This window comes from Xiphophorus couchianus, chromosome 15, assembly GCF_001444195.1.
Source record: "Xiphophorus couchianus chromosome 15, X_couchianus-1.0, whole genome shotgun sequence".
NCBI classification, from domain to species: Eukaryota; Metazoa; Chordata; class Actinopteri; order Cyprinodontiformes; family Poeciliidae; genus Xiphophorus; species Xiphophorus couchianus.
The window spans coordinates 3,925,957-3,947,981 of NC_040242.1; the positions used below are offsets into that span (position 1 = coordinate 3,925,957).

Genomic DNA, 22,025 nt, shown 5'->3' on the forward strand with positions numbered 1-22,025 from the left:
TCTTGTGGTCGTTGCAAGCGGCGACGTTTTGCTGTCCCTCACCTAATAAACTTGTTGTGTGCTGCCAATACATAAAGTAGTGAAAAATATAGAAAATGTTGAGTTTATCTGATGCTTACTTCCAGTTGTAATCACTTCAATTTATTGACATTTTTACTTCAAGATGTGTAATGTTTACAAGTTAGTGGTATACAACGATGAGCAGAAGGATCCCAGACTTGAGGGCAAAAGTAATTTCTCCAGACATGCTTCACCTTCTGATTATAGAGATGGATTCTCTCAAAGCATGGAAACAATAATTGTTGAACATTTATGAGCCATAGCTCATACTGCAGTACTGCAGTCGAAACCGTGAAGATAAAAATATTGGAAACAAGATATCAGACTTCCATGTGTAAAATTCAAAAGAAAAGTTTCTAGATGCAATAAATCCACAGATGCCAGCTTTTGCAACCATTTTGCATTGATTGTAGATTTCCATGTTATTCCATGAGCTCCCATGTCACTCAGTGGTGGCAGGAAGAAGCACAGCAGCAGAAGTGATGAGGATGGATGTCCAGGATTCTCTGCTTCATCCCTTCAGTCTTCACTCACAGCTGACAGCTTACTGCGTCCCGGAGGCATCGGATTGATCGGCAAGTCGAGACTCTGTCCTGCTCAATAAAGCCTGAATGAATTCTCTTAACGTTGCGTCTGTCATGCAGGACAGAAAATCCACCCTCGCTTTGTCAGTAGGGAGATATTAAAATCCATCAGGATGTGACTACTGCATCAGACAAAGTAATTCTTTAAACACTAAAACAAACTTCAGAAACATCATAAATGGATTTTCTGCATATGTACTATTATACCTGAGACCAAAATGAAATGTAAGTAACTGAATTTGAATGTGGCTGTGACTGGATTGATTTGATTATGCATTTCTGGGTATGGATTAGACCCGTTTGTCCTTTTAAGGTGAGTTGAGATGACATTAGTTGAGAGTTGCATCAGTAAAATTTCTCTAGAACAGTTGCAGTAGAGCTGCAGATGAATCATCTAAGGTCCGACCTGTAATTCACTGGGTTTATTTCAGAGTCCAGAGTTCAGGTCTCTCCACAGAGAGGATTCATATCGTGTCAGAAGATTTCTGCTCTTGTTCAGTTGCCCCGAACTCTCTTCCTTCGGTCCTGTGATTGATGGACTACAGATTCAATAGACAAGAAGGTCAGTGAAGCTGGAATAAAGGTAAATCCAGGGGTCAGCCTGAACACCGCTGTCCCAGGCAGAGAGGAACCTGAAGCTTAGAGACATTGTTGGAAGAGTTGGGATTGATACACTTCCAAGCATGGGTAGAAAAGTAAACCCTGATCCAGACAGAAATTAGAAACCCGGAGGAGCTGAGGAGCTCAATAATGGTGGAGCTCAAAGGACAATGATGCAAAGACATGGTGGAACCGATCCAAGACGAAGTAGACCTGGGCTGACCATTGGAGAACTAGCGTTGTGGGATGTGAGGAGGAACGTAGTCAACTGTAGGATTTGAGGAGGCATTTGACAGGAAAACTTAGGATGCCGAGACAAAGGTTGGCAAAGCTGGATATGCCGAGTTGCGATAGGATGCAGAGGCTTCTCTACCCAATCATCCTGGAAACCATTGGCATCAGTGGGAGTGACAGGAAGCAAAAGAGGCAGCAGAAAGAGCCTGATGCTGGATATGAAGCAAGAGGGAGGAAATGAGTTGACAACCAGGAGGGGGTGAGTAGTAGCCAGTCACCACAGCTGACCCACCAACAGGAGAGTAATGGGTCAGGGTCAAACCACTCTGTGATAGCTGTCACCCATCTGATGACACAACTTCCTGGCTGAAGGCAGCAGCTCATGTTGTATGCAATCAATTGGTCTAAGCACTTTGTGATTTTTCTATCCTAAAATGTATTATTAAAGTAAAAACGTACTTTATTCCTTACTTCAAATGAACTGGTCTTACGCAACTTGAAGCAGATGAAGCATTTCAAACAAGAGCTCACAAACAAAACTGCAGAAGTTTGTTTGTTACAAAGGTAGACCATGTCACACAATAAAAAAGATGTAGGGCTGGAACTGTAGATAAACTGTAGATAAACTATAGTGCCACTGAAAAGCATTCACTTTTTAACATTTTGTTAAGTTACAGAATGAACGTCCTGAAAACACATGTGGCCTCCATCATTCAGGAAAGCAGCCAGTGGTCATGAACATGAAGTTACAGTGTTTGCTTCTGGAGGCAGGAAGGCATCTGGGACAATCTAGACACGGGTGTCAAAAGTGCCGAAGAATTTGCATCTGTCTGACTGATTTTTGTGCCGTTCCTGAACACAAACGTAGAATCCGGCCTGCTAGGACAGGCTGTTGATGCCTATGGAAACTATATTTTCTTTTTTTTTGGTTCGCACTTTTATAGACCACAAACTTACCAAAATCTTTTACTCTAAAGCAGCCTTGGAGGCTTGTAGTGGCAGCATCATGCAATGGGAATGTTTTTCTGAGGCAGGTACTGAGTGATTAGCCCAGGTGGAAAGTAAAATGACAGCAGGCAATTATATAAATAATATTCAGGAAAAGGCTAAGTCAGAAGTTAATCTTCTATATCTGATAGTCTCTTATGATTTGACCATTTTAAGGTAGTTTTGATGCTCAAACGTGAAGCAAAGTAGATAGTTTTTATGAACCCAAGTCAAAGATATGCTTAACTCTTTAGAGTGGATGCAAACAGAGCTGTAGTTCTCTGGTAGAAGAAGAAACAGCTGATGTCTCTTTCACCACACTGTGTTCTTCGTGTTGATTTGGTGTTTCAGTCGAGACTCCTGCAGACAAACTATCACATACTGACATTTGTGAGTAATAACTCCTCGAGGCAGCGTTGCACTCTGCAGGGCACCAGGGGTTACAGAAACAATGAAAAATTCATACCGCTGAATCGCCCACATTGACTTCCTCCTCGTGAGTGTTTCTTTGATCGAACACTGACGAACTGTGGCCTCTGTGCTCTGCTGACTCTGCGATTCTCTGCCTCATCTTTTGTGTGGTGAGTCTGTCCGATCGGTTTCTGCTGAAGGACTGCACTCAGTCCAAGGTGAGGAGGATCAATGCTGCTGGTCTGAGCAGTGGAAGGACCTTTAGCCTTTAATGAGATGCTCCTGCAGCAGAAATGAAGACAATCAAAGGTAGATTATTAACCATCCAGAGACCTGCGAGCTCCAAATATCCTTCTGTACGCATTTACTGACACTTAATTGTATGGTTTACCATTTCATCCACAGGGAGCGTAAGTAGCAAAATGTTATTGCTCTGTTCACACAGTTCCTCATCCCAGCAAAATAATGGGAAGTTGAGTAGAAAGAAAAAGTATGTTAGTAAAAGGTCAACAGGGATAACCTGAGAAGACTGAAAAGCAAGATCATTTAAGTGTTCATGGGAACTGCTGGACTGAGTCACAGCTTTAAGATCCACCACACCAACGACCATCCAGGACATCAGCTACCATTGATAATAGCTGATGCTACTCCTCTATTGAAGTGCTGATTTCAGTTTGCACCATGACTTCGCACCTTCCCATGCAGCCAAAGGTACAAGCACCTGTTTTAATGACCATGGTATAACTGTGTTATATAGTCCAAACTGGCACTAAACAAAATCCATCCATTGTCTACATAGCTTGTCCTTGCAGTTATCGCTAGCAGTTACTGTGCAAGCAGTGGGGTCACCTTTGAGAGGTCAGACCTCAACGTCATCAGAGAATCTATAGTTATTGTCAGGAGGAAGATGAGAGGCACCAGAACCAACAATGCAAATGAGCTGAAGACCATTAGACTATTAAAGCAACCTTGGCTTCCAGGACACCAGAGGCTGATGACTTTCGCACCACGTTCTGTTGATGCAGTAATTTATGGAAAAGAACTTCCATCCAAGTGCTTAGTGTAGATAATGTTAAGCATTACCTGGTTTCATTTTTAAACCATGGACTTTGAGGGGGGAAAAATAAAAGAAACATGAATTGTTTTCTTAGTGGTAGGAATAACAGCAACAACTTTAAAATGGATACGTGACAAAACACTGACGACGTTCATCCAAGATTTGGGGATGCCGTTATCAGGACAAGAAGTTTTGTTACTAACTGTAAGAGCTCACAAAAGGATCCCCAACATATTTACATGAGATAGATAAAGTGTTTAATTGCTGGTATTTGAATGTTTGTGGCCTTTGCATCGTCTCTCACTCACTTCATTAACTTTTCAAATCCAAATCTCCTTCCAGTCTCTGGTGAGTCTGGATTTTTTCACAGAGGAACAACGTGCACAGCAAATGACTATGTCTAACGTTTAAAGAAAAAAGAAAGTTAGACTATAGAAACTCAAGTGTTTGGGTGCTCATGTTTATCCGGCCTTAATGCATGCAGACGCCACTAGGGAACGGGCCAATCAGGAGCCAGAAAAACCTTCCTCCATTCAGCGTGTTCTTTGACAGATGGCTGATCAGTATTCAGAGCACACACATTCAGCCCCCCTCCACCTCTGCAGCACTTCTCACTTCATTTCTCCGTCATGCTCGGCTGGTCCGTCTGCTCGCTCAGGTCTGCAGCGCCTGGAAATGAATGAGCGGCGGCAGAGATTTCAGGGGGTCGGACGGTTTTAGAGGGGAATGACGATGCTGTGCTGAGGACAGGCAGGGAAGGAGACAGCTGCAGTTTTTGTGCACCCACAACACAGCTAATTAGACACTTTACTGGGACATGGAGACAGTGACAGGCACTTTCTGATGTTTTGAGAATATTTTTTTACAATTTCTGAATCCTGAAAACTACCTCTGTGTCACATAATATCTTTTGATCATGTTCAGTCAATGGATAAACATGTTTGAGTCATTTTTATTCATCTTTTAACAAAAAGTAAACACCTGACTGCACTGAGGAGAAAAGTCAGTCGCTCAACTGAGATGCGTTGAACCAGGCAAAAAGTTTCAGGACACCTGATGTTTCATTCCTCCAAAATTATGGTAATTAAAGAGCAAAACAATATTTTTATCACTAACACTGGGAGAACAAACCACATTGGACTAATAAACTAATGAGTAATAAATACTAGGTCACTAAACAAGGGACCAGTGTGTTAAATTTTCTGAAAACCCATCCTACTAAATAAAAAAGGAAGTAACAAAAAATCTACAAAAACACAGCAAATGTAAACAGAAAAATTTGTGAAATGAACTAAAAAACTTTGATTCATCAATGCAAACTAGAGAAAACTAGTAAATCAAGGACATAAAACCATCAACACTAAAATACAAAATCCCAAAAGTCATGAGGATTAAATAAAATAAAATAGACTAAGGCTGACCAAAGTGATTTACACCACAAATAAACAACTCTTGTTTTTCTAATTTTCTGTGTCTGTACCAAATACATCGGTTTTGTTGTTATTACAAATTCTGCAAGAACTAGTTGATTGTAAGCTACATGGAAACTTAACCGCCCAGAAATGCTTCTCCTTGATTCTTCCAGTTAGGAATTGTTTCCCGTCAGACTGAAACTCTCAAAAAAGAAACTCCAGATCTTATGATCATAAAGCTATGTGTCATTTAAATCCTTAAAACATGCAAACTTTTGAGATGATTTTCAGATGAATTAAAGTGCAGAGAACAAAAAGCAACAAAAAGATGGCAGGAAAATGTTAAATAACAAAACAGAAAACAGAAGAGGGAATTGTGGTGAGTGTAACAGATGACAGCAGCGTTGAACAGCGTTCATCGGGAGATTACACACTGAAGCAAGCCGGGGTGGAAAATGACGACAAAACCAGGTGAGCTTAATAACAGGTGATGTGGAACAGCTGTGGCAGAAAGAGACCAGAGAAACCGAGGGACGGAGACTAACACAACCGGAGCTGAACTAAGACTCAAATGGATCTATAAACCAAAAAAGAAGAAGATTAAAACTAAGAGAATAACCCAAACAGCCTGGAGGGAAATAAATAAACGTGTAAGACAATAAATAGCAAAACTCTTATGAACAAACACAGAATGATTATGACTCTAATGTAATATTCTGAATGATAATTTCTTAAAATAAAATAAAATCCCTTCCCATTAAATAATTGTTTTTATTTGATTGTACTTGTTTCTTTTAGTTAAGTTAAGACATTGTAAAAAAAACCATTGATGGTTATTTGTAACTACCGTACTTTATTGATAATTAAAAAAATATATATCTTTTTAATTTTATTTTAAAGAGTGACTGAATTGTTCCCTGGGTTAGATGAAGTATTCATCCATCATAACAAATATTTGATAGATTTTATGATGAAACTGATTGACAATGCGAGGTTATGTGTAACATTTAAAGAAGTTATCAGATCTGTTATAAAGGACAAATAGGATTTTAAATTAACTTAACAATCATACGTCAGTCTATGGGTTGTATTAACGGACACATGGACCGTTTGTGATTTTGTACTAAAAATTTGTTATATGTAGATAAAAGGACAAAAGTTTTTCTATCTCAATGTTCCAAAGGCAACGTTTTCCTCAACCCAACCTTTTTGTTTATGTTTCTTATGAATGGGAGTTAGAAGGTGACATTATTTTCCACTGACAGTTGAATAAACAGGATCTTAAAGCTTACATGCCTCATTTTCCCCAAGTAATTTAAATGCAGCATAGTTGGTTGAGGGGAGAAGCGAAGCCAGAATCGTGAAGCTACAACAGTTTTCTAACCTAAACAGCCACTTAACCCCTGACATGGCACCTTAGAGTGAAACACCTACACAACCACCAACACACAACAACTACAGATCGCTGATGAAATAGAAAATAGGGCATCACATGATTAGGATAATAAGATTTCTGTTTTTTCAAAATTTGGTGCAAACCAGGAAACAGCTACCTACAGTTTCTTTCAGCATCTCAAACTCTTTGGAAATTACCCTTCTTGTCTCCTGTGGAACCCAGATCTCATTTCTGTTTGTTTTCATTGCGTAGTTCACAGCAAAAAGGGTCAAAGGTCAATGAGGAGAACATAGGATACCAAGGGGCCTTTCCAGGGTGAGTTGGGGCCACCGGGTGAGTCTGAGAAGACAAAATAAGCTTATGTACTAGATGAGGGAGTGGAGGAGCCTTAAAAACTGACAGCGTTTGGTTTTTCTCTCAGGAGAACTTCAAAATAAAAGTAATCTGACTGACATGCGATATGTGGACACAGTAGGGAGGAAAAGATTTTAAAAAAAACTCCACCTTAAAAACTCACACTAGAATGAAAGAATTCAAAAAAGCATGAAAAAGTAAATAAGTGTTGTTATTTAAAAAATTTTTTTAAAGTGGACAAGAACATAGAAAACAAACATATTTGAAAAGACTGAAGTTTTAATTTATGTGCACTCATGAAATGCATACAAGAAATACAAAATATCAGGATTCTGTGGCGCAAAGGTAGCGCGTCTGACTCCAGATCAGAAGGTTGCGTGTTCAAATCACGTCAGAATCAGCAAGGAAGCCCATCCAGCATTGCTTTGTCCAAGCTAAGTTTTTGTGGGTTGACCCATTGTTCTCTCAAACAATGTTTTTAAAAATATATATATCATTATAAAGGGAAATTGAAGTCACATAGAAGACCAACATCATGCAAGACATACTTTTTGTTGTTGTTGCTACTTCAAGGTTACTCACTTTATGGCATTGGGAACCTTCAGAGGTTTATCTAGAGCTCTGACAGGAACTACACCTGTGACCATTGAACTTTATAACACAGACTCTGTGGCGCAACGGTAGCGCGTCTGACTCCAGATCAGAAAGTTGCGTGTTCAAATCACGTCAGAGTCAGCAAAAAAAGATCATCCACAATTTTTAGCTCCTTGTAACTTTCCCTAAGCTTCCAGACAGTAAATAAAACGGTGGATCGATGGTAACATCATGATTCCAGAGAGAAATTGAAGCCTTCTGTTATATGAAACAGAGGTGCATTGCAAATTTTGTGGTTGTTCCTTGCGGAATTGACATTGGTATTGTTTACTTTTTATAATAACTCTGACAGGAACTCCACCTGCGGCAATGAAGTTTTGATGCAAAGACTCTGTGACGCAATGGTAGCGTGTCTGACTCCAGATCAGAAGGTTACGTATTCAAATCACGTCAGGGTCAACAAAGAATCTCTATTTCACTTGCAGAACAAAAACTGTTTAGGTCTGTGTCTCACTTTAATCAAATCTTTCTTGCATCACAGTCCATAGCAAAGGAAATTGAAAACTAGACTACTAGACAGACCAATGGGACCACAGTTATATACACAGAGTTTATTTGCACTAATAAAATGCATACCAGAAGTGCAAAATGTCAGGATTCTGTGGCGCAACGGTAGCGCGTCTGACTCCAGATCAGAAGGTTGCGTGTTCAAATCACGTCAGAATCAGCAAGGAAGCCAAACCTGAAATGCTTTGTCCAAGCTACGTTTTTGTGGGTTGACCCATTGTTCTCTCAAACAATGTTTTTTAAAAATATATATATCATTGTTAAGGGAAATTGAAGTCACATAGAAGATCAACATCATGCAAGACGTACTTTTTGTTGTTGCTACTCCAAGGTTACTCACTTTATGGCACTGGGAACCTTCAGAGGGTTATCTAGAGCTCTGACAGGAACTACACCTGTGACCATTGAACTTTATAGCACAGACTCTGTGGCGCAACGGTAGCGCGTCTGACTCCAGATCAGAAGGTTGCGTGTTCAAATCACGTCAGAGTCAGCAAAGAAAACATGATCCATAATTTATAGCTACTTGTAACTTTCCCTAAGCCTCCAGACAGTAAATAAAACGGTGGATCGATGGTAACATCATGATTCCAGAGAGAAATTGAAGCCTTCTGTTATATGAAACAGAGGTGCATTGCAAATTTTGTGGTTGCTCCTTGCAGAATTGACATTGGTATTGTTAATTTTAATAATAACTCTGACAGGAACTCCACCTGCGGCAATGAAGTTTTGATGCGAAGACTCTGTGGCGCAAAGGTAGCGCGTCTGACTCCAGATCAGAAGATTGCGTGTTCAAATCACGTCAGAGTCAGCAAAGAAAACATCATCCATAATTTTTAGCTACTTCTAACTTTCCCTAAGCCTCCAGACAGTAAATAAAACGGTGGATCGATGGTAACATCATGATTCCAGAGGAAAATAGTCTTCTGTCATATGAAACAGAGGTGCATTGCAAATTTTGTGGTTGCTCCTTGCAGAATTGACATTGTTATTGTTTAGTTTTTATAATAACACTGCCAGGAACTCCACCTGCGGCAATGAAGATTCTGTGCAAAGACTCTGTGGCGCAACGGCAGGGCGTCTGACTCCAGAACAGGAGGTTGCGTGTTCAAATCACGTCAGAATCAGCAAGGAAGCCCATCCAGCATTGCTTTGTCCAAGCTAAGTTTTTGTGGGTTGACCCATTGTTCTCTCAAACAATGTTTTTTAAAAATATATATATCATTGTAAAGGGAAATTGAAGTCACATAGAAGACCAACATCATGCAAGACATACTTTTTGTTGTTGCTACTTCAAGGTTACTCACTTTATGGCATTGGGAACCTTCAGAGGTTTATCTAGAGCTCTGACAGGAACTACACCTGTGACCATTGAACTTTACAACGCAGACTCTGTGGCGCAAAGGTAGCGCGTCTGACTCCAGATCAGAAGGTTATGTGTTCAAATCACGTCAGGGTCAACAAAGAATCTCTATTTCATTTGCAGGCTGTTGCATTCTTGCAGAACAAAAACTATTTAGGTCCATGTCTCACTCTAATCAAATCTTTCTTGCATCACAGTCCATAGCAAAGGAAATTGAAAACTAGACTACTAGACAGACCAATGGGACCACAGTTATATACACAGAGTTTATTTGCACTAATAAAATGCATACCAGAAGTGCAAAATGTCAGGATTCTGTGGCGCAACGGTAGCGCGTCTGACTCCAGATCAGAAGGTTGCGTGTTCAAATCACGTCAGAATCAGCAAGGAAGCCAAACCTGAAATGCTTTGTCCAAGCTAAGTTTTGTGGGTTGACCCATTGTTCTCTCAAACAATGTTTTTTAAAAATATATATATCATTGTAAAGGGAAATTGAAGTCACATAGAAGACCAACATCATGCAAGACATACTTTTTGTTGTTGCTCCTTCAAGGTTACTCACTTTATGGCATTGGGAACCTTCAGAGGGTTATCTAGAGCAGTGGTTCTCAAACTTTTTTCAGTGATGTACCCCCTTAAAAATATATTTTTAGTCAAGTACCCCCTGACACGGGCAAAACATTTTTGGAATAAAAAAGAGGTACAGTGCTGTAAAATCACTGTCTGATTTATTAAAGCCAAACAAATTATATCAGTGAACCTGACACATACATCCATATTGCAAACATTGCATGGTTAAACAAAAAAGACAAACAGAAAACGGTGACCACCAGGAAGGTATAAAACCAGTCAAACTGTTTTATTTTAAAGGATATTGAAACTAAGTACTGAATATAAAATTCAGTGCATGAACACACATTTATATTTTATTGAACTTTTTACAAAATAATTTTTCAAAAGACTTATTATGAGGAGCCTACTGATTTTTTAAAGATATTTTGAAAAGCTTCACGTACCCCCTGCAGTACCTCCACGTACCCCCAGGGGTACGCGTACCCCCATTTGAGAACCACTGATCTAGAGCTCTGACAGGAACTACACCTGTGACCAAAGAACTTTATAACACAGACTCTGTGGCGCAACGGTAGCGCGTCTGACTCCAGATCAGAAAGTTGCGTGTTCAAATCACGTCAGAGTCAGCAAAGAAAACATCATTCATAATTTTTAGCTACTTGTAACTTTCCCTAAGCTTCCAGACAGTAAATAAAACGGTGGATCGATGGTAACATCATGATTCCAGAGAGAAATTGAAGCCTTCTGTTATATGAAACAGAGGTGCATTGCAAATTTTGTGGTTGCTCCTTGCAGAATTGACATTGGTATTGTTTAGTTTTAATAATAACTCTGACAGGAACTCCACCTGCGGCAATGAAGTTTTGATGCAAAGACTCTGTGGCTCAACGGCAGCGCGTCTGACTCCAGATCAGAAGGTTACGTGTTCGAATCACGTCAGGGTCAGCAAAGAATCTCTATTTCACTTGCAGGCTGTTGCATTCTTGCAGAACAAAAACTATTTAGGTCCATGTCTCACTCTAATCAAATCTTTCTTGCATCACAGTCCATAGCAAAGGAAATTGAAAACTAGACTACTAGACAGACCAATGGGACCACAGTTATATACACAGAGTTTATTTGCACTAATAAAATGCATACCAGAAGTGCAAAATGTCAGGATTCTGTGGCGCAACGGTAGCGCGTCTGACTCCAGATCAGAAGGTTGCGTGTTCAAATCACGTCAGAATCAGCAAGGAAGCCCATCCAGCATTGCTTTGTCCAAGCTAAGTTTTTGTGGGTTGACCCATTGTTCTCTCAAACAATGTTTTTTAAAAATATATATATCATTGTAAAGGGAAATTGAAGTCACATAGAAGACCAACATCATGCAAGACATACTTTTTGTTGTTGCTACTTCAAGGTTACTCACTTTATGGCATTGGGAACCTTCAGAGGTTGATCTAGAGCTCTGACAGGAACTACACCTGTGACCATTGAACTTTACAACGCAGACTCTGTGGCGCAAAGGTAGCGCGTCTGACTCCAGATCAGAAGGTTATGTGTTCAAATCACGTCAGGGTCAACAAAGAATCTCTATTTCATTTGCAGGCTGTTGCATTCTTGCAGAACAAAAACTATTTAGGTCCATGTCTCACTCTAATCAAATCTTTCTTGCATCACAGTCCATAGCAAAGGAAATTGAAAACTAGACTACTAGACAGACCAATGGGACCACAGTTATATACACAGAGTTTATTTGCACTAATAAAATGCATACCAGAAGTGCAAAATGTCAGGATTCTGTGGCGCAACGGTAGCGCGTCTGACTCCAGATCAGAAGGTTGCGTGTTCAAATCACGTCAGAATCAGCAAGGAAGCCAAACCTGAAATGCTTTGTCCAAGCTAAGTTTTGTGGGTTGACCCATTGTTCTCTCAAACAATGTTTTTTAAAAATATATATATCATTATAAAGGGAAATTGAAGTCACATAGAAGACCAACATCATGCAAGACATACTTTTTGTTGTTGCTACTTCAAGGTTACTCACTTTATGGCATTGGGAACCTTCAGAGGTTTATCTAGAGCTCTGACAGGAACTACACCTGTGACCATTGAACTTTACAACGCAGACTCTGTGGCGCAAAGGTAGCGCGTCTGACTCCAGATCAGAAGGTTATGTGTTCAAATCACGTCAGGGTCAACAAAGAATCTCTATTTCATTTGCAGGCTGTTGCATTCTTGCAGAACAAAAACTATTTAGGTCCATGTCTCACTCTAATCAAATCTTTCTTGCATCACAGTCCATAGCAAAGGAAATTGAAAACTAGACTACTAGACAGACCAATGGGACCACAGTTATATACACAGAGTTTATTTGCACTAATAAAATGCATACCAGAAGTGCAAAATGTCAGGATTCTGTGGCGCAACGGTAGCGCGTCTGACTCCAGATCAGAAGGTTGCGTGTTCAAATCACGTCAGAATCAGCAAGGAAGCCAAACCTGAAATGCTTTGTCCAAGCTAAGTTTTGTGGGTTGACCCATTGTTCTCTCAAACAATGTTTTTTAAAAATATATATATCATTGTAAAGGGAAATTGAAGTCACATAGAAGACCAACATCATGCAAGACATACTTTTTGTTATTGCTCCTTCAAGGTTACTCACTTTATGGCATTGGGAACCTTCAGAGGGTTATCTAGAGCAGTGGTTCTCAAACTTTTTTCAGTGATGTACCCCCTTAAAAATATATTTTTAGTCAAGTACCCCCTGACACGGGCAAAACATTTTTGGAATAAAAAAGAGGTACAGTGCTGTAAAATCACTGTCTGATTTATTAAAGCCAAACAAATTATATCAGTGAACCTGACACATACATCCATATTGCAAACATTGCATGGTTAAACAAAAAAGACAAACAGAAAACGGTGACCACCAGGAAGGTATAAAACCAGTCAAACTGTTTTATTTTAAAGGATATTGAAACTAAGTACTGAATATAAAATTCAGTGCATGAACACACATTTATATTTTATTGAACTTTTTACAAAATAATTTTTCAAAAGACTTATTATGAGGAGCCTACTGATTTTTTAAAGATATTTTGAAAAGCTTCACGTACCCCCTGCAGTACCTCCACGTACCCCCAGGGGTACGCGTACCCCCATTTGAGAACCACTGATCTAGAGCTCTGACAGGAACTACACCTGTGACCAAAGAACTTTATAACACAGACTCTGTGGCGCAACGGTAGCGCGTCTGACTCCAGATCAGAAAGTTGCGTGTTCAAATCACGTCAGAGTCAGCAAAGAAAACATCATTCATAATTTTTAGCTACTTGTAACTTTCCCTAAGCTTCCAGACAGTAAATAAAACGGTGGATCGATGGTAACATCATGATTCCAGAGAGAAATTGAAGCCTTCTGTTATATGAAACAGAGGTGCATTGCAAATTTTGTGGTTGCTCCTTGCAGAATTGACATTGGTATTGTTTAGTTTTAATAATAACTCTGACAGGAACTCCACCTGCGGCAATGAAGTTTTGATGCAAAGACTCTGTGGCTCAACGGCAGCGCGTCTGACTCCAGATCAGAAGGTTACGTGTTCGAATCACGTCAGGGTCAGCAAAGAATCTCTATTTCACTTGCAGGCTGTTGCATTCTTGCAGAACAAAAACTATTTAGGTCCATGTCTCACTCTAATCAAATCTTTCTTGCATCACAGTCCATAGCAAAGGAAATTGAAAACTAGACTACTAGACAGACCAATGGGACCACAGTTATATACACAGAGTTTATTTGCACTAATAAAATGCATACCAGAAGTGCAAAATGTCAGGATTCTGTGGCGCAACGGTAGCGCGTCTGACTCCAGATCAGAAGGTTGCGTGTTCAAATCACGTCAGAATCAGCAAGGAAGCCAAACCTGAAATGCTTTGTCCAAGCTAAGTTTTTGTGGGTTGACCCATTGTTCTCTCAAACAATGTTTTTTAAAAATATATATATCATTGTAAAGGGAAATTGAAGTCACATAGAAGACCAACATCATGCAAGACATACTTTTTGTTGTTGCTACTTCAAGGTTACTCACTTTATGGCATTGGGAACCTTCAGAGGGTTATCTAGAGCAGTGGTTCTCAAACTTTTTTCAGTGATGTACCCCCTTAAAAATATATTTTTAGTCAAGTACCCCCTGACACGGGCAAAACATTTTTGGAATAAAAAAGAGGTACAGTGCTGTAAAATCACTGTCTGATTTATTAAAGCCAAACAAATTATATCAGTGAACCTGACACATACATCCATATTGCAAACATTGCATGGTTAAACAAAAAAGACAAACAGAAAACGGTGACCACCAGGAAGGTATAAAACCAGTCAAACTGTTTTATTTTGAAGGATATTGAAACTAAATACTGAATATAAAATTCAGTGCATGAACACACATTTATATTTTATTGAACTTTTTACAAAATAATTTTTCAAAAGACTTATTATGAGGAGCCTACTGATTTTTTAAAGATATTTTGAAAAGCTTCACGTACCCCCTGCAGTACCTCCACGTACCCCCAGGGGTACGCGTACCCCCATTTGAGAACCACTGATCTAGAGCTCTGACAGGAACTACACCTGTGACCAAAGAACTTTATAACACAGACTCTGTGGCGCAACGGTAGCGCGTCTGACTCCAGATCAGAAAGTTGCGTGTTCAAATCACGTCAGAGTCAGCAAAGAAAACATCATTCATAATTTTTAGCTACTTGTAACTTTCCCTAAGCTTCCAGACAGTAAATAAAACGGTGGATCGATGGTAACATCATGATTCCAGAGAGAAATTGAAGCCTTCTGTTATATGAAACAGAGGTGCATTGCAAATTTTGTGGTTGCTCCTTGCAGAATTGACATTGGTATTGTTTAGTTTTAATAATAACTCTGACAGGAACTCCACCTGCGGCAATGAAGTTTCTGTGCAAAGACTCTGTGGCGCAACGGCAGGGCGTCTGACTCCAGATCAGAAGGTTACGTGTTCAAATCACGTCAGGGTCAGCAAAGAATCTCTATTTCACTTGCAGGCTGTTGCATTCTTGCAGAACAAAAACTATTTAGGTCCATGTCTCACTCTAATCAAATCTTTCTTGCATCACAGTCCATAGCAAAGGAAATTGAAAACTAGACTACTAGACAGACCAATGGGACTACAATGATATACACAGAGTTTATTTGCACTAATAAAATGCATACCAGAAGTGCAAAATGTCAGGATTCTGTGGCGCAACGGTAGCGCGTCTGACTCCAGATCAGAAGGTTGCGTGTTCAAATCACGTCAGAATCAGCAAGGAAGCCAAACCTGAAATGCTTTGTCCAAGCTAAGTTTTTGTGGGTTGACCCATTGTTCTCTCAAACAATGTTTTTTAAAAATATATATATCATTGTAAAGGGAAATTGAAGTCACATAGAAGATCAACATCATGCAAGACGTACTTTTTGTTGTTGCTACTTCTAGGTTACTCACTTTATGGCATTGGGAACTTTCAGAGGGTTATCTAGAGCTCTGACAGGAACTACAACCGTGAGCATTGAACTTTATAGCACAGGCTCTGTGGCGCAACGGTAGCGCGTCTGACTCCAGATCAGAAGGTTGCGTGTTCAAATCACATCAGAGTCAGCAAAGAAAACATCATCCATAATTTATAGCTACTTGTAACTTTCCCTAATCCTCCAGACAGTAAATAAAACGGTGGATCGATGGTAACATCATGATTCAAGAGGGAAATTGAAGCCTTCTGTTATATGAAACAGAGGTGCATTGCAAATTTTGTGGTTGTTCCATGTGGAATTGACATTGGTATTGTTTAGTTTTTATAATAACTCTGACAGGAACTCCACCTGCGACAATGAAGATTTAATGCAAAGACTCTGTGACGCAATGGTAGCGCGTCTGACTCCAGATCAGAAGGTTGCGTATTCAAATCACGTCAGAGTCAGCAAAAAAAGATCATCCACAATTTTTAGCTCCTTGTAACTTTCCCTAAGCTTCCAGACACTAAATAAAATGGTGGATCGATGGTAACATCATGATTCAAGAGGGAAATTGAAGCCTTCTGTTATATGAAACAGAGGTGCATTGCAAATTTTGTGGTTGCTCCTTGCGGAATTGACATTGGTATTTTTTAGTTTTAATAATAACTCTCACAGGAACTCCACCTGCGACAATGAAGATTCTGTGGCGCAACGGCAGGGCGTCTGACTCCAGAACAGGAGGTTGCGTGTTCAAATCACGTCAGAATCAGCAAGGAAGCCCATCCAGCATTGCTTTGTCCAAGCTAATTTTTTGTGGGTTGACCCATTGTTCTCTCAAACAAGGTTTTTAAAAAATATATATATCATTGTAAAGGGAAATTGAAGTCACATAGAAGACCAACATCATGCAAGACATACTTTTTGTTGTTGCTACTTCAAGGTTACTCACTTTATGGCATTGGGAACCTTCAGAGGTTTATCTAGAGCTCTGACAGGAACTACACCTGTGACCATTGAACTTTACAACGCAGACTCTGTGGCGCAATGGTAGCGCGTCTGACTCCAGATCAGAAGGTTATGTGTTCAAATCACGTCAGGGTCAACAAAGAATCTCTATTTCATTTGCAGGCTGTTGCATTCTTGCAGAACAAAAACTGTTTAGGTCTGTGTCTCACTCTAATCAAATCTTTCTTGCATCACAGTCCATAGCAAAGGAAATTGAAAACTAGACTACTAGACAGACCAATGGGACCACAGTTATATACACAGAGTTTATTTGCACTAATAAAATGCATACCAGAAGTACAAAATGTCAGGATTCTGTGGCGCAACGGTAGCGCGTCTGACTCCAGATCAGAAGGTTGCGTGTTCAAATCACGTCAGAATCAGCAAGGAAGCCAAACCTGAAATGCTTTGTCCAAGCTAAGTTTTTGTGGGTTGACCCATTGTTCTCTCAAACAATGTTTTTAAAAATATATATATCATTGTAAAGGGAAATTGAAGTCACATAGAAGACCAACATCATGCAAGACATACTTTTTGTTGTTGCTACTCCAAGGTTACTCACTTTATGGCACTGGGAACCTTCAGAGGGTTATCTAGAGCTCTGACAGGAACTACACCTGCGACCAAAGAACTTTATAACACAGACTCTGTGGCGCAACAGTAGCGCGTCTGACTCCAGATCAGAAGGTTGTGTTTTCATATCACGTCAGAGTCAGCAAAGAAAAGGTCATCCATAATTTTTAGCTCCTTGTAACTTTCCTTAGGTTTCCAGACAGTAAATAAAACGGTGGATCGATGGTAACATCATGATTCCAGAGAGAAATTGAAGCCTTCTGTCATATGAAACAGAGGTGCATTGCAAATTTTGTGGTTGCTCCTTGCGGAATTGACATTGGTATTTTTTAGTTTTAAGGTGATCGAAAGGCGGCCACCTAAATGAAGTTATAGTATTTTCCCCTTAATGTTGCAAAAACTTTGAATATACTTAATTACTTTTTTCATAATCTTGTAGTCGCTAAAATACAGACTTAATTCATTAAATAAGTTAACTTCATTTTGATGACAGAGTTCAATGTGCCATTGAAATGTACTGCCTTTCTTTGGAACCAAACTGATTAAACTCTTCACACCTTCTGTTTTTAAATGAGCACCACTTCAATAAAAGAATCCAGTTAGACAGGATGAACCGGACCAAGTCATGACTGTTGAATCTGTTGGTTTTCTATCACTCTACTACACTTATTAATTAATGATTAACCCTGTAGAAATGTAATGTATCCCATTAATAATTAAACCTTTTGCAATCAAAAGGTTTGATTACAAAGAGATTAACCTAAAAAACTTGGGAATAGTGTAAGATTAGAGCAAGTTGAACAAACACAAACATCCTCTGCTGACTTTTACTTGTTTTTCCTTATTGTCTGGAGTACAAATATCTATTTTTCTAGCTAAAGGAAACAACAAGATTTTATCTGTAGAGGTCTAGCCATTATCTGGTTTTATTTTGGTCTTGATAATCTAAACGTTTGTCAAATTTTTACTTATTTTGAGGATTGCTGGTAATGTTTAATAATCCAGTTGAAACATTTCCAGCAGAGGCGAGTTTGTGTGAAATAAATGTGTCTGTAGAGGAACTGGGCATTCGTCCCCAGGTGAGCTGACTGATCTGTGATGAAGTGCTCACTCTCTGGCCTAATCTTGTCTTGTCCTGCTGCAGCTTGGGGCCTTTTTTATTTCCAGCCAGTCCATCACCTGACAGTTGTTGTCCATTCTGCAGACAGAAGTCATTTTGTTCCTGTGAAATAGAATAAAAAATGAATTATTCATGCAGGATTTGGTGAGTGTTCATTTTATGAGGAGGGAGTGGAATTGAAATGTCAAATTTCTGAGAATATGTTTTGTTTCTTCAAACAACAGCCTGATCCCTCAGCAGGTCCAGTTCTTAAGTAAACTCAGTCTTTGCAAATCTGCGAAAGTTGTGACTTGATGAAAATGACAGAAATGGCTGCAAACTAAACAAGCATCCCAAAGTGGACTCGTTAGTCCAGGGAAACCGAAAGTTCTTGCAAACAAACAGCAACCTGCTGGTGAACCTCGCAGCCTCAGCAGGGGGTCCGCTGTTGTCTAATTAAACATGTAAACGAGGTGGGGTCCCTGTGGCTGGAAAGTGTTTGAAGTGCTGCTGCTGGGAGCTGTGGCATAATTTGGAGAGGGAACTGTTAGCAAGACAGACTGTCAAGACCGAGACCAAGTCCGTTTGGGTCTCTTCAAGTTCAGCTTTTCCCACAAAGGTCCAGGATGGTGTAGGATCAGCACTGCAAAAACAAAATCTTACCAGATATCTTTGGTCTAGCTTCCATTGCAAATAAATTGGTACATTTGAAAAAAGACAAAACTAACTTAAAAGTAACTGTTCAGCAAAATATAGGAGCTTGTTTTATATAAACAATTCCTTAATATTGACAAAATAATTGCAGTTTATTTCACTTATAACATGATAAAAATGTCTTGTTATTAGTAAAATAATCTGCCAGTGGAGCATGTACTTCTTTATCAATATTAAGGAATTATTAACATAAAACAAGCTCCTATATCCTGCTGAAAATGTACTTGTGTGTTAAATTTGCCTTATTTCAAATGTACTAGAAACCAGAGCAACAATACTTGGTAAGATTTTGTGTTTCTGCAGTGAGACAGAAACAGTTTGTGGAGCTTTAATGTCTAAACTGTATAAATAATAACAAGATGTATTGTTGGATCATATAGTCATGGAGGGAAGTTTATTTATGCTGGGATACATTATATAAAATAAACAATAATGATTTACCAATAAGTTGTTTTAATTACTGCTTTTCCAGGTAAATACAAAAACAGTTTCGCTCTTTAGGATTCCAGGTTATTGAGTTGTTTTGCAATTTGATTTTAGTTTCATTATTATTCTGTTATACAAGATTCATGAATTACCTTACGTGGTCCCACCTGTTTTTAAAGTGAGTCTGATGACATCACCAGTGAGTCAAGCATGACATCATCTCCTCACCTGGTGAGTAAGCAGTTACTCACCTGGATCAGGTGTGAGTTGTGGCTTCAGGCAGGTGAGTCAGGCGCTTGTTTTTCCGCGTTTCGTCGGTCTGACTGAAAACAGCAGCTGACTCAACCGCACCTTCGAATTCTGGAGACAAGCAGAGACACGTTGACCCCATGAACTCCCGTCTGTTCAGTCAGTCCTTCAAAGATAAAATATCCAGATAAACTCTGTGTCTCAATGGGCTTATATTCATTATATTCCTTTGGTTTTGTTTTTTTAAACAAAATACTTTCAGGAGTATTTTTACTACGCTGAACTGTTTACATTTACTCAAGTAATTTTATTATGAAGTACAGAAACTTCACAATTCGTTTTATTTGTTTCTGTTGTTTTATTTATTTTGAATATTTAAAAAGTCTTCCAGTTCCAGTGTTAAACATTAATTAGAACTTATAGCTTATTGTTTCTGAGAATGTGTTCTTGCATTATTATGCCCTTAAAATTATATCACTTCAAAAATGGTTTCAAAACAATATTATAATTTATCGCAATAACTTCTGGGGCAACTTATCATCCAGCTAAATTTATCATGATAAGGCTACCTGCAGTTTTTTACTGAAGAAAATGTTTGGTTTTTTTGGCCTGATTTATATTAATTATATTCCTTTTGTATTTTTAAAAGAAAACATTTCAGATTTTGAAACAAAAACAACTTAAAAATTACACACTATTTTGTATTGGTCATATAAAATTCATTGATCTTTTTGGATGTTTTGTTACAATGGATCAATTATCTGGTTAATGTGATGCAAGATAGAAATGTTTCACAATTCCTTCATATAAGATAAAAATGCTGCGTTTTTTGTCAGGTTTGTGTTTAAAGATGGAGTTTGATTTTCTCTGACGCTGTAATGCATCAAAGCGACAGGCCAATCAGAAGCCGATCCACTCTTCATCCAATATGATTAACTGTAATTAATCAGCTCTCTGAATGAGGTGTGAAGTGTGGCGAGTCGCCTCGTTCATCTTCGTTATGCAACCTTTGGGGAGGCGAGGCGTCGCTGTCCTGCTGCTCAGTCAACCTGAAACTGTAATTGGAGCTAATTTACTCATTTATCTGCAGAAAAACAAGAAGCTTAACTGAAGAGAGAATCTTCAGGTGCAACTGAAACTCCAAACAACAGATTTGATCCTGTTCGTTGACGTCTTTCAGGCTATTTACGTGTACTGAATTTATTCAGATGTATAATGTATGAAATTACTTTCTGGATGCAGAACGTGTCACCTCTTCTACTGTTGGACTTGGATAACTGGACTGCACTGTGTCAAAGTGGCAGTAAAAATGTGCTGAAACATTTCAACATGCTGCTATTGAGCTGAGTGATTGTGCATTTTTAGAAATAATTACAGTGAAATGCAGAGTTCAATAAAGCAAAAAACTTACATTTTTGAAAAAGTGATCCGATTCAGTTACACATCTGACATTCCTATTACTAATGACTGCAGTGTTTTCTGCTACATATACAGTATACTATTATTATAAATATTGTTAATCTTTCTTATGTTGTTTACACTTTTTTGTGTAAACCTTTATACCTGATGCTGCTGTTACACCTGAATTCCCCATATGGGACAAAAAAGACTGATTCTATTCAACAGATTCTGGGAATACAGTAATAATGCTAAGTTATTAAGAATGTCCACTGAATGTGTACTGAGCTCAAACAGTTAGCTTATTTTTGCTAGTTTAATTCCTTGGTGTTAACATGTAAATATTAACTGCACAAATTTATAAACTGTAAAAGTAAAACTTTGCTAACACTATAAATTTGTGAAGGCAGACATGAACTAACTAGTTAAAAATGCACGAAAAAGTAAGAAATAAGCAACCAAACGAGTTAACGTAAGTTAGAACTAGCTAGGCTATATTGATTAGCGCCATGTTTGGCTAGCTGCTAGCTAACACTACACTCCGCAAAATAACTAAAGCAACAGACAGGTTCCTCACATTAGTTTTACTGTACCTCTGTCACATTTTTCCAGTTCTTCTTTTCTCATTCCTTCTTCCTGAAATACCGGACCAGTTTCGGACGTTTTGCCATGAGACTTTCTGAGGTGACTCGTCTTACAAAGTTCAGCCCAGAGATTCTCCCAAAGCGCAGCTCCAGTCAGAGACTGGGTGTGTTTAGGAGAACCATTATTATCGTTACCGTTTTAATTGAACCTTATACTGTTACATTTTATCATTAAACCACAATTAGCTAAAGTTAATGTGTTCCTGTAAAAGCAGTAGGTAGTGAT

At 38.9% G+C, this 22,025-nt stretch overlaps 1 long non-coding RNA gene and 23 other non-coding genes across 24 annotated transcripts; 23 read left to right on the forward strand and 1 right to left on the reverse strand.

The window, feature by feature from the left end:
* The first annotated feature begins 7,423 nt into the window (after window positions 1-7,423).
* trnaw-cca (transfer RNA tryptophan (anticodon CCA)) lies at window positions 7,424-7,495 on the forward strand. Its single transcript has one exon. It is a non-coding gene; the product is annotated as a tRNA-Trp (tRNA).
* Window positions 7,496-7,758: 263 nt separating this feature from the next.
* trnaw-cca (transfer RNA tryptophan (anticodon CCA)) lies at window positions 7,759-7,830 on the forward strand. The gene has a single exon. It is a non-coding gene; the product is annotated as a tRNA-Trp (tRNA).
* A 514-nt stretch (window positions 7,831-8,344) lies between these two features.
* trnaw-cca (transfer RNA tryptophan (anticodon CCA)) lies at window positions 8,345-8,416 on the forward strand. The gene has a single exon. It is a non-coding gene; the product is annotated as a tRNA-Trp (tRNA).
* Window positions 8,417-8,677: 261 nt separating this feature from the next.
* On the forward strand, window positions 8,678-8,749 carry trnaw-cca (transfer RNA tryptophan (anticodon CCA)). Its single transcript has one exon. It is a non-coding gene; the product is annotated as a tRNA-Trp (tRNA).
* A 246-nt stretch (window positions 8,750-8,995) lies between these two features.
* On the forward strand, window positions 8,996-9,067 carry trnaw-cca (transfer RNA tryptophan (anticodon CCA)). The gene has a single exon. It is a non-coding gene; the product is annotated as a tRNA-Trp (tRNA).
* A 577-nt stretch (window positions 9,068-9,644) lies between these two features.
* On the forward strand, window positions 9,645-9,716 carry trnaw-cca (transfer RNA tryptophan (anticodon CCA)). Its single transcript has one exon. It is a non-coding gene; the product is annotated as a tRNA-Trp (tRNA).
* Window positions 9,717-9,930: 214 nt separating this feature from the next.
* trnaw-cca (transfer RNA tryptophan (anticodon CCA)) lies at window positions 9,931-10,002 on the forward strand. The gene has a single exon. It is a non-coding gene; the product is annotated as a tRNA-Trp (tRNA).
* Window positions 10,003-10,746: 744 nt separating this feature from the next.
* On the forward strand, window positions 10,747-10,818 carry trnaw-cca (transfer RNA tryptophan (anticodon CCA)). The gene has a single exon. It is a non-coding gene; the product is annotated as a tRNA-Trp (tRNA).
* A 247-nt stretch (window positions 10,819-11,065) lies between these two features.
* trnaw-cca (transfer RNA tryptophan (anticodon CCA)) lies at window positions 11,066-11,137 on the forward strand. The gene has a single exon. It is a non-coding gene; the product is annotated as a tRNA-Trp (tRNA).
* A 214-nt stretch (window positions 11,138-11,351) lies between these two features.
* Window positions 11,352-11,423, forward strand: trnaw-cca (transfer RNA tryptophan (anticodon CCA)). Its single transcript has one exon. It is a non-coding gene; the product is annotated as a tRNA-Trp (tRNA).
* Window positions 11,424-11,684: 261 nt separating this feature from the next.
* On the forward strand, window positions 11,685-11,756 carry trnaw-cca (transfer RNA tryptophan (anticodon CCA)). The gene has a single exon. It is a non-coding gene; the product is annotated as a tRNA-Trp (tRNA).
* Window positions 11,757-11,970: 214 nt separating this feature from the next.
* On the forward strand, window positions 11,971-12,042 carry trnaw-cca (transfer RNA tryptophan (anticodon CCA)). The gene has a single exon. It is a non-coding gene; the product is annotated as a tRNA-Trp (tRNA).
* A 260-nt stretch (window positions 12,043-12,302) lies between these two features.
* On the forward strand, window positions 12,303-12,374 carry trnaw-cca (transfer RNA tryptophan (anticodon CCA)). Its single transcript has one exon. It is a non-coding gene; the product is annotated as a tRNA-Trp (tRNA).
* Window positions 12,375-12,588: 214 nt separating this feature from the next.
* On the forward strand, window positions 12,589-12,660 carry trnaw-cca (transfer RNA tryptophan (anticodon CCA)). Its single transcript has one exon. It is a non-coding gene; the product is annotated as a tRNA-Trp (tRNA).
* Window positions 12,661-13,404: 744 nt separating this feature from the next.
* trnaw-cca (transfer RNA tryptophan (anticodon CCA)) lies at window positions 13,405-13,476 on the forward strand. Its single transcript has one exon. It is a non-coding gene; the product is annotated as a tRNA-Trp (tRNA).
* Window positions 13,477-13,723: 247 nt separating this feature from the next.
* On the forward strand, window positions 13,724-13,795 carry trnaw-cca (transfer RNA tryptophan (anticodon CCA)). The gene has a single exon. It is a non-coding gene; the product is annotated as a tRNA-Trp (tRNA).
* Window positions 13,796-14,009: 214 nt separating this feature from the next.
* On the forward strand, window positions 14,010-14,081 carry trnaw-cca (transfer RNA tryptophan (anticodon CCA)). The gene has a single exon. It is a non-coding gene; the product is annotated as a tRNA-Trp (tRNA).
* Window positions 14,082-14,826: 745 nt separating this feature from the next.
* trnaw-cca (transfer RNA tryptophan (anticodon CCA)) lies at window positions 14,827-14,898 on the forward strand. The gene has a single exon. It is a non-coding gene; the product is annotated as a tRNA-Trp (tRNA).
* A 247-nt stretch (window positions 14,899-15,145) lies between these two features.
* Window positions 15,146-15,217, forward strand: trnaw-cca (transfer RNA tryptophan (anticodon CCA)). Its single transcript has one exon. It is a non-coding gene; the product is annotated as a tRNA-Trp (tRNA).
* A 214-nt stretch (window positions 15,218-15,431) lies between these two features.
* On the forward strand, window positions 15,432-15,503 carry trnaw-cca (transfer RNA tryptophan (anticodon CCA)). The gene has a single exon. It is a non-coding gene; the product is annotated as a tRNA-Trp (tRNA).
* A 261-nt stretch (window positions 15,504-15,764) lies between these two features.
* Window positions 15,765-15,836, forward strand: trnaw-cca (transfer RNA tryptophan (anticodon CCA)). The gene has a single exon. It is a non-coding gene; the product is annotated as a tRNA-Trp (tRNA).
* Window positions 15,837-16,721: 885 nt separating this feature from the next.
* trnaw-cca (transfer RNA tryptophan (anticodon CCA)) lies at window positions 16,722-16,793 on the forward strand. The gene has a single exon. It is a non-coding gene; the product is annotated as a tRNA-Trp (tRNA).
* Window positions 16,794-17,007: 214 nt separating this feature from the next.
* trnaw-cca (transfer RNA tryptophan (anticodon CCA)) lies at window positions 17,008-17,079 on the forward strand. Its single transcript has one exon. It is a non-coding gene; the product is annotated as a tRNA-Trp (tRNA).
* A 1,349-nt stretch (window positions 17,080-18,428) lies between these two features.
* Window positions 18,429-22,013, reverse strand: LOC114159157 (uncharacterized). The gene is made up of 3 exons (XR_003598553.1): window positions 21,749-22,013; window positions 19,760-19,923; window positions 18,429-18,491 (listed from the first exon to the last, which is right to left on the reverse strand). It is a non-coding gene; the product is annotated as an uncharacterized LOC114159157 (long non-coding RNA).
* Between the last annotated feature and the right edge of the window lie 12 nt (window positions 22,014-22,025).